Source organism: Eschrichtius robustus, chromosome 14 (assembly GCF_028021215.1).
Source record: "Eschrichtius robustus isolate mEscRob2 chromosome 14, mEscRob2.pri, whole genome shotgun sequence".
Classification (NCBI taxonomy): domain Eukaryota; kingdom Metazoa; phylum Chordata; class Mammalia; order Artiodactyla; family Eschrichtiidae; genus Eschrichtius; species Eschrichtius robustus.
Genome location: NC_090837.1, coordinates 22,812,443 through 22,823,194, shown reverse-complemented (window position 1 = coordinate 22,823,194; position 10,752 = coordinate 22,812,443).

Here is a 10,752-nt window from a genome sequence, read left to right as displayed (position 1 = left end):
TTTCTCCCATTTTGTGAGCCATCTTTTCACTTTCTTGATGATATCCTTTGAACCACATTTCTTTTTAATTTTGATGAAGCCCAATTTATAAATCTTTTCTTATCCTTTTGGTGTCATATCTAAGAAGCCATTACCTAACCCAAGGTCACAAATATTTACTTCTAAGTGTTTTCCTCCATTTTGAGTTAATTTTTATGTATGATGTGAAGCAGGGGTCCAACCTCGCTCTTGCAAGTGACTATCCAGTTGTCCCCAAATCATTGTTGAACAGTCCATCCCCCCCACATTGAATTGTCTTGGCACCCTTGTTGAAAATTAACTGATCATAAATGTAGTACATTTCTGCATTCTGAATACTATTCTGTAGATCCATATGTCTATCCTTATACCAGTACCCCACTGTTTTTTTTTTTGTTTTTGTTTTTTTTAAACATCTTTATTGAAGTATAATTGCCTTACAATGGTGTGTTAGCTTCTGCTTTATAACAAAGTGAATCAGTTATACATATACAATATGTTCCCATTTCTCTTCCCTCTTGCATCTCCCTCCCTCCCACCCTCCCCATCCCACCCCTCTAGGTGGTCACAAAGCACCGAGCTGATCTCCCTGTGCTATGCGGCTGCTTCCCACTAGTTATCTATTTTACATTTGGTAGTGTATATATGTCCATGACACTCTCTTACCCTGTCACATCTCACCCCACCCCCTCCCCATATCCTCAAGTCCATTCTCTAGTAGGTCTGGAATGTCATTTATAGTTACCCCACTGTTTTGAAATTGAAAAGTGTGTTGAGAAGCTGGAGCCGGTGTATTAAATTAAGAATATGCAGATTATGACCTGCTGAATAAGGGGGCTCAAACCACCCACTTGGGATCCCCAGGTGGTTCCCTCAGCATCCGAGCTCCCACTTTGGGGAAGTGAAACCCATGGGGTGATTTTGATTAAAGGCAAAGTTTCAATATACCCACACAAAGGAAGTAAAGTCACAAGAATTTTTACTTATAGATCCCAGAAAGGGAGGTGGGTTACAGTGAGCTGGGGGAAAGGCAGTCCTCCATCCCAGGTCAGGAGTAAGCAGGAGATAGAGAGCAGGGTAGTAAGCACCTATTACTTATTAGGTAGTTGGGGCGGAGGTGACTAACTTTTTACAGGCTTAACTCTCAAGTGGTTACTTTAAGAGGTGCCCTGGGAAAAGCAAAGTGGGAACTTAACAGCGGGGATGCTAAACTCAAGTCCTTATCTAGATGTTCAGACTCTGGATGTGAGCAGGGTTATCACATTGTAAAATGCCTGGGCACCAGCTCAGAACTCTGTGTGTTTTTCTCATCGCAGAAGAGAAGTTGAATGCACCAACTTTGTTCTTCTTTATTAAGATCATTTGGCTTTCTGGGTCCCTTGCTGTTCTGACACCAGTGCAATACTGCAGTGTAATTCTGACACTAACGACCTACAGTTAGCATCAGACTCCACAAGTTTAAGGGCACAGGATTAGGTCAAACAAGATTTCCCTTATTTCAGATGCCAGCATCACATGGGGTCCTCAGGTCACCTATACTTATGACAGACCAGCTACAAATCCAGGAGGTTCCCGTGACACCTCTTTGGTTCAATAATTCACTAGAATGATTCACAGAACTGAGGAAAAAGTTATGTTTATGATGACAGTTGCATTGTTAGGGATACAAATGAAGTGACACATAGTACAAGGTATGGTAGGGTCCTGAGTGCAGAGTTTCCATGCCCTCTCCCCATGGATTCAGGGTGTTTCACCCTCCCAGTATATCAATGTGTTCACCAATCAGAAAGCTCCAATGAGCTTTGGTGTCCAGAGTTTTTATTGGGGTTTTATTGTGCAAATATTATTGATTGAACCATTGGCCGTGTGGTTGGATTCAATCTTCAGTCTCCCTCCTCTCCCTGGGGCTGCGCTGGTCCAAAGCCACAATCCTCTAATCACGTGGGTGGTCTGTTTGGTGACCAGCCCCCATCTGGAGTCACCTCATTCATTAGCATAAACTCAGGAGTGATCTGAGGAGCTCACGAATAACACACACACCTATCACTCAAGAAATTCCGAGGGTTTAGAATCTCCCTCCAGGAACCAGAGACAAAGACCAAATTCTTTTCTTTTAATTATTAATTAATTAATTACTTTTGGCTGCGTTGGGTCTTTGTTACTGCATGTCGTGGGCTTTCTCTAGTTGCAGCGAGTGGGGGCTACTCTTCGTTGCAGTGCGCAAGCTTCTCATTGCGGTGGTTTCTCTGTTGCGGAGCACAGGCTCTAGGTGCGCGGGCTTCAGTCGTTGTGGCACGCGGGCTCCGTAGCTGTGGCTCGCATGCTCTAGAGCGCAGGCTCAGTAGTTGTGGCGCACGGGCTTAGTTGCTCCACAGCATGTGGGATCTTCCTGGACCAGTGCTCAAACCCATGTCCCCTGCACTGGCAGACAGATTCTTAACCACTGCGCCACCAGGGAAGTCCTAAGTATTTTTCTATATCATCTGAATAGTCAAAATTTATAACAGGGTTGAAACTATGTTAAGTAATTGTATGTGGCTGATCATAATACTCCATCTAAAACATCTGTGCAAAAAAGAGGTGTCCAAAACCTATAAAATAACTAGAACGCATCCTATCAAGAAACTGAGTGAAAATAAAATTTATATCTCAAACATGCAGGAAAAGAATTAAACTTAGACAAGGAAAGCATACTTCCAAAGCATTAAAAAAAGGAAGCTATTCACTAGTGTACCAGCTCAATGAAGCCATTCCACATCTTGCTGAAGTACAGACTATTAAAAAATTGATAACTGCACTCAGTCAATAAAGTGTTACATTAAAATAAGAAATCAGCACAAAAGATTCCGTGAAAGTAAATGAAATTTCTACCTTTGGCCATTTGGGATTGAGAAGTCGGGCTTTGATTGCATCGTCCAGAGCCTTGTCATACTGCTGGATTTTCATATAGGCTGCAGATCTATTGCTGTATAAGATGCAGTTCTGAGGGTCAACGGCTAGGGCTTCATTGTACAGAACAATAGCTGTGTGGAAGTCTCCATCATGACAGGCCTGATTACTCTGACGAACTTTCTCAACAAATTCAGCTTTGCTCAGCACTAGTCCATCAGGACTTCTCCGGCCAACAGTCTTAGCACCAAAGAGAGGAATCTACAAACAAAGAAACTTTGTGAGACAAAGTTTAGATAATCCAGAGAGGTTCCTTGTCTGAATTACAAGAGAACATGGACATTCTTCATAGTCTGCTTTATATTATAGTTAACTTTTGTGCCGTGAAAGACAATAAACTTTCCAAGAAGCAGCCAACATAGTACCTTACATACAAATGTATCACTATATATGTATGTGTGTTCACATATATACATATAGTTATAAACATACATATTTATACATGTATATTTTGATTGAGAGAATGAATGAATAAATGCAAAAATGTACTCAGGCTTTTCCTTGGCAATCTAAAGTTATACTAAGAAAAAAAGCAAAAGGGACTTCCCTGGTGGCGCAGTGGTTAAGAATCTGCTTGCCGCAGTGGTTAAGAATCCCCCTGCCAAGGCAGGGGACACGGGTTCAATCCCTGGTCCAGGAAGATCCCACATGCCATGGAGCAACTAAGCCCATGCGCCACAAGTTCTGAGCCTGTGCTCTAGAGCCCGTGAGCCACAGCTACTGAAGCCCACGTGCCTAGAACCCGTGCTCTGCAACAAGAGAAGCCACTGCAATGAGAAGCCCGTGAACTGCAATGATGCAATGAGAAGCCCCTGCTTGCCACAACTAGAGAAAGCCCACGCAGTAACAAAGAACTAATGCAGCCAAAAAAAAAAAAATTAATTAATTAATTAAAAATAAAATCTGCCTGCTAATACAGGGGACACGGATTTGAGCCCTGGTCCAGGAAGATCCCACATGCCGTGGAGCAACTACTGAGCGCCACAACTACTGAGCCTGCGTTCTAGAGCCCGCAAGCCACAACTACTGAGCCTGCGTTCTAGAGCCCACGAACCACAACTACTGAGCCTGTGTACCACAACTGCTGAAGCCCGCGCGCCTAGAGCCCAGCTCTGCAACAAGAGAAGCCACTGCAATGAGAAGCCCGTGCACCACAACGAAGAGTAGCCCCCGCTCGCCACAACTAGAGGAAGCCCATGCACAGCAACGAAGATCCAACGCAGCCAAAAATAAATAAATAAATTTAGAAAAAATAAAACAAACCAAAATACAAACCTGTGCAGACAATATGATCTCAGTTATGTGAAGATGGTTGCACTTAAGAAATTAATGAAAGGAACAAGATCAAAATATTAACTATGCTGAAGACCTAAATAGACGTTTCTCCAAAGAAGACATACAGATGGCCAAGAGGCACATGAAAAGATGCTCAACATCACTAATTATTAGAGAAATGCAAATCAAAACTACAATGAGATATCACCTCACACCGGTCAGAATAGCCATCATCAAAAAATCTACAAACAGGGACTTCCCTGGTGACGCAGTGGTTAAGGATCCACCTGCCAATGCAGGGGACATGGGTTCGAGCCCTGGTCCAGGAAGATCCCACATGCCGTGGACCAACAAAGCCTGTGTGCCACAACTACTGAGCCTGTGCTCTACAGCCTGAGAGCCACAATTACTGAGCCTGTGTGCCTAGAGCCCGTGCTCTGCAACAAGAGAAGCCACTGCAGTGAACATCCCGCGCACCACAGCGAAGAGTGGCCCCCACTCACTGCAACCAGAGAAAAGCCCGCGTGCAGCAATGAAGACCCAACGCAGCCAAAAATAAAATAAATTTTTTAAAAAATCTATCTACCTGCAGACCTGCCAGATTTCCCAGAGCAGAGTGCCTCATTCCTGATCTCTGCCCTGAACTCCTTTCAGAGTGTGTTGAAAGTCAGCTCTTGCAGTGGCTAATGACCTAATCCTTATAAAGCCAGATGGTGAGTGACATTCTTTAGTTAGTATTTGATTTAGGCATCAAGGTAACACTGGCCTCTTATAATGGATTGGGAAAATTTCCCTCCTCTTCTATTTGCTGGAAGAGTTTGTAAAGGATTGCTGTTAATTTTTCCTTAAATATTCAGTAGATTTCACTGGTGAAGCCATGTGGACCTGGTCTTTTCTTTGTAGGAAGATTGTTAATTACTAATGCAGTCTCTTATTATAGGTCTATTCAAAATTTCTATTTCTTCTCAAATCAGTTTTAATTTGTCTTTCTATGAATTTATCCATTTCATATAAATTATCTAATTTGTTGGCATACATTTGTTTATGATTTTCCCTTATAATTCCCTCTTTCATTCCTAATTTTAGTAATTTGAGTCTTTGCTTTCTGTTTCTTGATCCATCTAGCTAAAGGTTTGTCAGTTTGTCAGTTGTGTTAGTCTTTTCAAAGAATCAACTTTTAGTTTCCTTGATTTCTCTCTTTTTTTCTACTCTTTATTTCATTTATTTCTGCTCTAATCTTTATTATTTCCTCCCTTCTCCTTGCTTTGTATTTAGTTTACTCTTCCTTTTTCTAGTTTCTTAAGGTGGAAGTGTTTATAGCTAAATTTCCCTTAGGCGTTGCTTTTACTGAATCCCATAAGTCTTGGTATGTTGTATTTTTGTTTTCATTCATCTCAAAGCATTTCCCAGTTTCCCCTGGGATTTCTTTTTCACCCTTTGGTTCTACTAGGTTTTTTGGGTTTTGTTTTCTTTTTCTTACTAGGTTTTTAAAATAAATTTATTTATTTAATTTATTTATTATTTTTGGCTGTGTTGGGTCTTCGTTGCTACATGTGGGCTTTCTCTAGTTGCAGCGAGTGGGGCTTCTCTTGTTGCAGCGAGTGGGGCTTCTCTTGTTGCAGAGCACAGGCTCTAGGGCACGCAGGCTTCAGTAGTTGTGGTGAGAGGGCTTCCGTAGTTGTGGCTCACAGGCTCAGTAGTTGTGGCACACGGGCTTAGTTGCTCTACGGCATGTGGGATCTTCCCAGACCAGGGCTTGAACCCGTGTTCCCTGCACTGCGCCACCAGGGAAGCCCTCTACTAGGTTTTAATGAAAGCAAGTTTCACAAAAAATTCTTCCTTCAGTAAGGACATTTAGCAAGCAGGCACAAAATAGTGATACGACTTATTCTAGAATCTCCAAGTCCCAGCTCTGTTCCTCTTTGTTTCTCCAAAATTCATTACACAAAAAGTTCATCTGACGCAAATGAAAAAGTATTCCAGTGGCAGGGTATGACCAAGAACCCTCCCCACCAGTATGGAGCACAGGACTAGTTAAGAATCAAACCAAGAATGCTATCTTGAGTACAAGAGGGTGAAGGGCTCACTAGATTTTTATACCTTATTAATGCCAGGATGAAGACACCCCCAAAGTAATTCCAATTAGTCCACATCTTAAACACCACTCATCTTATCAATGAAAAACTGATTTCAAAATTGATAATGTTAATGAGCAGAAATTCTAGAGTTCAGAAAAGTGAAAGACAGCTGAAGCACTTGTAAGAGTTGCCTTTGATTGAATCTCCTTGCCACCCAGGAGTGTGTATTGTGGTTAGGGAGAAGCATACCCGCCCTGGGGTGGACCAATGCCAACACAAACATTCCATCGCTCAGTCTGTGGAGAAATAATAGAAAGAAAATTGTAGGTCACGTCACAGTGTAATGCATGGGAAAATATCTCTAGATAAAACTTTATAAATAAATTCAGTTTTATTTTTTTCAATACATATCAGAGCTGTGAGAACAACACATAATGAATAGCTAAGAATGAGTACGGGAGCTCCTCCATTGTTCCTCAGGACAATGTGGAAACAAGGCTGTTGCTTCATTGCCCAGACCTATTGCCCATTTATTCTGCCTGAGTCATTGGGCACCAAGGAAACCAGCTAAGGTCCTGGGCATTCTCATTGATGCTAACCCCAAAGAGCCGTGTGAAAATCCTTCATTTCCTACTTTCAAGCCTAGCCCTGGCAGGATACATTCTCCAGAGTACTCCAAGAGCTTCAAGTAGGCCCACTTGTCTTTGCCTGCAATCTATAGTACCTCCCCTCTTATGCCTCCAAAAGCATCACAAACATCTGATATCCTGGATAGGTCGGTTTGGATGCAAAAGAAGGAAGTTGTTACCAGGGAGAAGGAAAAATGTATGCAAAAGTTTGGAGGTGAGAGAGAAGAAGCAAGAGGAAGTCAATAGAAAACTGAAGAAAATCCAAACTGCTGGATGGGATGCAGACATCAGGTGGGGATAGAGATAAAGCTCGGGAGGTGGGAAGGGGAGGGAACCTGAAGGAATGTGGAGTCTGGTAAGGAGGTTGGACCCCCTTAAGAGTAATAGGGAGTCATAGAAGGGTTTAGTGCAGGGGAGGAGCACATCAGGATTACATGGTGGACAAATATCTCTGTGGCTCACGGGTTGGAAGGCAAGAGTGGAGCAGGGAGACCAGCTAGGAGGCTCCAGTAGGGAAGAGAAAAACAGAGCCTCTGGAGTCATGGCGATACCGATATCCCAGTTCTTCTGCAAAATCCTAATTGCCTGCATGAGGAAGCTGCCAACCACTGGGACTGTGCTTACCCGGCAGGTGGGAGTATCTGCCATTTCCTTCCTCTTCTGCTCCAGGCTCCCTTGTTGATGTCAACCCGAGAAGCCATGTGAAGAAACCTCATCACCACCATCAGTGCTCACCAGGACAATGCCAATGACCAGATGACCTATTAGTCAACAAATGATGAACAAGGGAAAAAGCAGACGGGAGGTCTAGACTAACGGAGACTCAAGAGACAGGCAAGGGCTTCCCTGGTGGCGCAGTGGTTAAGGATCCGCCTGCCAATACAGGGGACACGGGTTCAAGCCCTGGTCCGGGAAGATACCACATGCTGCGGAGCAACTAAGCCTGTGTGCCACAACTACTGAGCCTGCACTCTAGAGCCCACGAGCCACAACTACTGAGCCCGTGCACCACAACTACTGAAACCCGCACGCCTAGAGCCCATGCTCTGCAACGAGAAGCCACCGCAATGAGAAGCTTGCGCACCGCAACGAAGAGCAGCCCCCGCTTGCCACAACTAGAGAAAGCCCGCGCACAGTGACGAAGACCCAACGTAGCCCAAAAAATTAAATAAATAAATAAATAATTGTTTTAAAAGACCAGTAGGATATTAGAAATGAAAAAAAGAATTAAAAAAAAAAAGAGACAGGCAAACCTAATGCGAGGTTGAATTGTGATGCCATCAAACCAATGGAAAAAAGACATGTGGGGACACTTGGAAAAATGTGAATACGGATGAGATGATTTTAAAGAACTATTATTAATTCTGTTTAGGTGTGATAAAAGCACTGTGGTTATGTTTTGTTTTGTTTTAAATATTTGTTAGAGATAAATGTTAAAGCATTTACAGATAAAATACAATTCTGGGATTTTCTTTAAAATAAGCATGAAAAATTCCCGTGCCCTAACACAGTGTTTCCTATTTACATATTGCATCCTTTTTTATCCTCATACGCACACATTTTTTTTCCATGCCTGTAGCCATAATACACCAATTCTTTTATGATCTGAGAACAAATGCTGCTTTTGAGAAGGGGCTCCTCTATTTGGAATGTCATTGGCAACACCTGAACATACAGGTTTCACTCTGTCCTTGACAGCCAAGGTCGTTCTCCTTTTTTAAGCAGGAGCATTAATTCCTTAGGGATTGTGATGGTTAATTTTATGTATCAACTTGATTAGCCTAAGGGATGCCCCAATAGCTGGTAAAACATCATTTCTGGGTGTGCTTCTGAGGATGTTTCTGGAAGAGATTAGAATTTGAATTGGGGAACTGAGTATTGCAGATGGCCCTTCGATGTGGGTGGGCACCCGCCAATCCACTGGGGGCTCTAATAGAAGAAAGAGGAGGAGGAAGGGCAAATTGGCTCTCTCTTTCTGCTTGAGCTGAGACATCCATCTTCTGCCCTTGGACGTCGGTCCTCCTGGTACTCAGGCTTTCGCACTCAGAGACTTACACCATCAACCCGCTGACTGGCAAGCCTTCAGACTCAGGCTGAATTACATCACTGGCTTTCTGGTTTTCTAGTTGCAGATGGCAGATGGTGGGACTTCCTGGCTTCCATAACCAAGTAAGTCAATTCCTGTAATAGGTCTCCTCTTATATATATATCCCAGGATATATCCCTGTATATCCTGTAGTTTCTGTTTCTCTGCAGAACCCTGACTAATGCAAGGATCTTCCCTCAAATATGCATTTGAGGATCCTCAGCAGGAAAAAAAAAAAGTTTCTATTTGCTTGTGGAAAGTGGTAATGATATTCCTGGTTTTGGAATCAGTCAGATCTTTCTAGAACCATCATTACTAACTGTGAGACCTTGAGATTGGTCCTTCACCTCACTGAATCTTAACCTCTAATTCTGCAAAGTGGTGATATTAACACCATAGTACAGAGTTGTTGTGGAGCCGACATGAAATAGTGCCCTCAGCACAGTGCCTGGTACATAGTAAGTGTTCAATAAATGCATGCTGCTGGTGTCATTTGCTTCTTTCAGCCTCTTGTTTTTAACCTCATGTCCTAGTCCATCCGGGCTGATATAACAAATATCATAGACTGGGTGTTGTATAAACAACAGAAATTTATGCTCACAGTTCTGGAGGCTGGGAAGTCTGAGATGGAGGCGCCAGCAGATTCAGTGTCTGGTGACAACACATTCCTAGTTCATAGATGGCCATCTTTCTGCTGTGTCCTCACATGGTAGAGGGGGCAGGGGAGCTTCCTAGGGTCTCTTTATAAGGGCATTTGTGAGGGCTCCACCCTCATGACCTAATCACCTCCCAGAGGCCTAATACTATCTTAATACTATCACATTGGGGGTCAGGATTTCAACACATGAATTTGGGGGGACACAAACATTCAGTCCATTGTACCTCATCAATTGTTTATTTCAAAAACATTTATCCTTTATGGCCTAATAAATAGTACATATTCATTGGAAAAGAATAAAAACTTATATCCAGAAAGTGTAAGTTCTGGTATTGCCATCAACATTTTGGTTTGGTGTCTCTTCTTCCAGAGGGGATGAAGCCTAATATTTTTGTATGAACATCCTGACGAGGTTGTTTCTTGCTAAGCTCTAGTAACTAACGACTATTAATTATGTAGACAAATTACCCTGAGTTTGGTTTTGCTGTCTTTATATAGAGTCATATGAGTATCTGTGGTCTAGTTGCGATAGTGCAGAGCTCTTATGTGTGTATTGGACACTAGCACACAGTTACGTGAGTGGGCACATACACACAAATAAGAAAAAAGACTGGAAGGATATTCATAACAATCATGCTTCTAATGGGATGGTATTAAGGCAATTTTTATTTGCTTCTCTAGCCTTTTATCACCACTTCAACTAATTTTTTACTAAGAACCTGTGTTAGTTTTAAAACCAGAAAACTTTTTTTTTTTTTTAATAGAAAGATAAATAAGGTTAGCCACCAGGAAAAAGGAGTCAAGAAGGGAACGTCTAAGTGTCTGTATGCCTCTGACCCACCAATCCTATGAGAGGTGAGCCAGAAGTCACCTCTAGGAGGCAGGCCTGGATTGTCACTGAAAAGAAGAGATGTTCTCAGTGGCCACTGTTAAGTTCCGTAGCCACTCTCCCCAAGCTAGTGTGGGAGACAGTGCACAATGATCCTGTTTTTTTCTTCCAGGAGTCCAAAGCTCCATGTAGTCTCTCTCAGACACATTATACTGAGGCTTTCACTGATT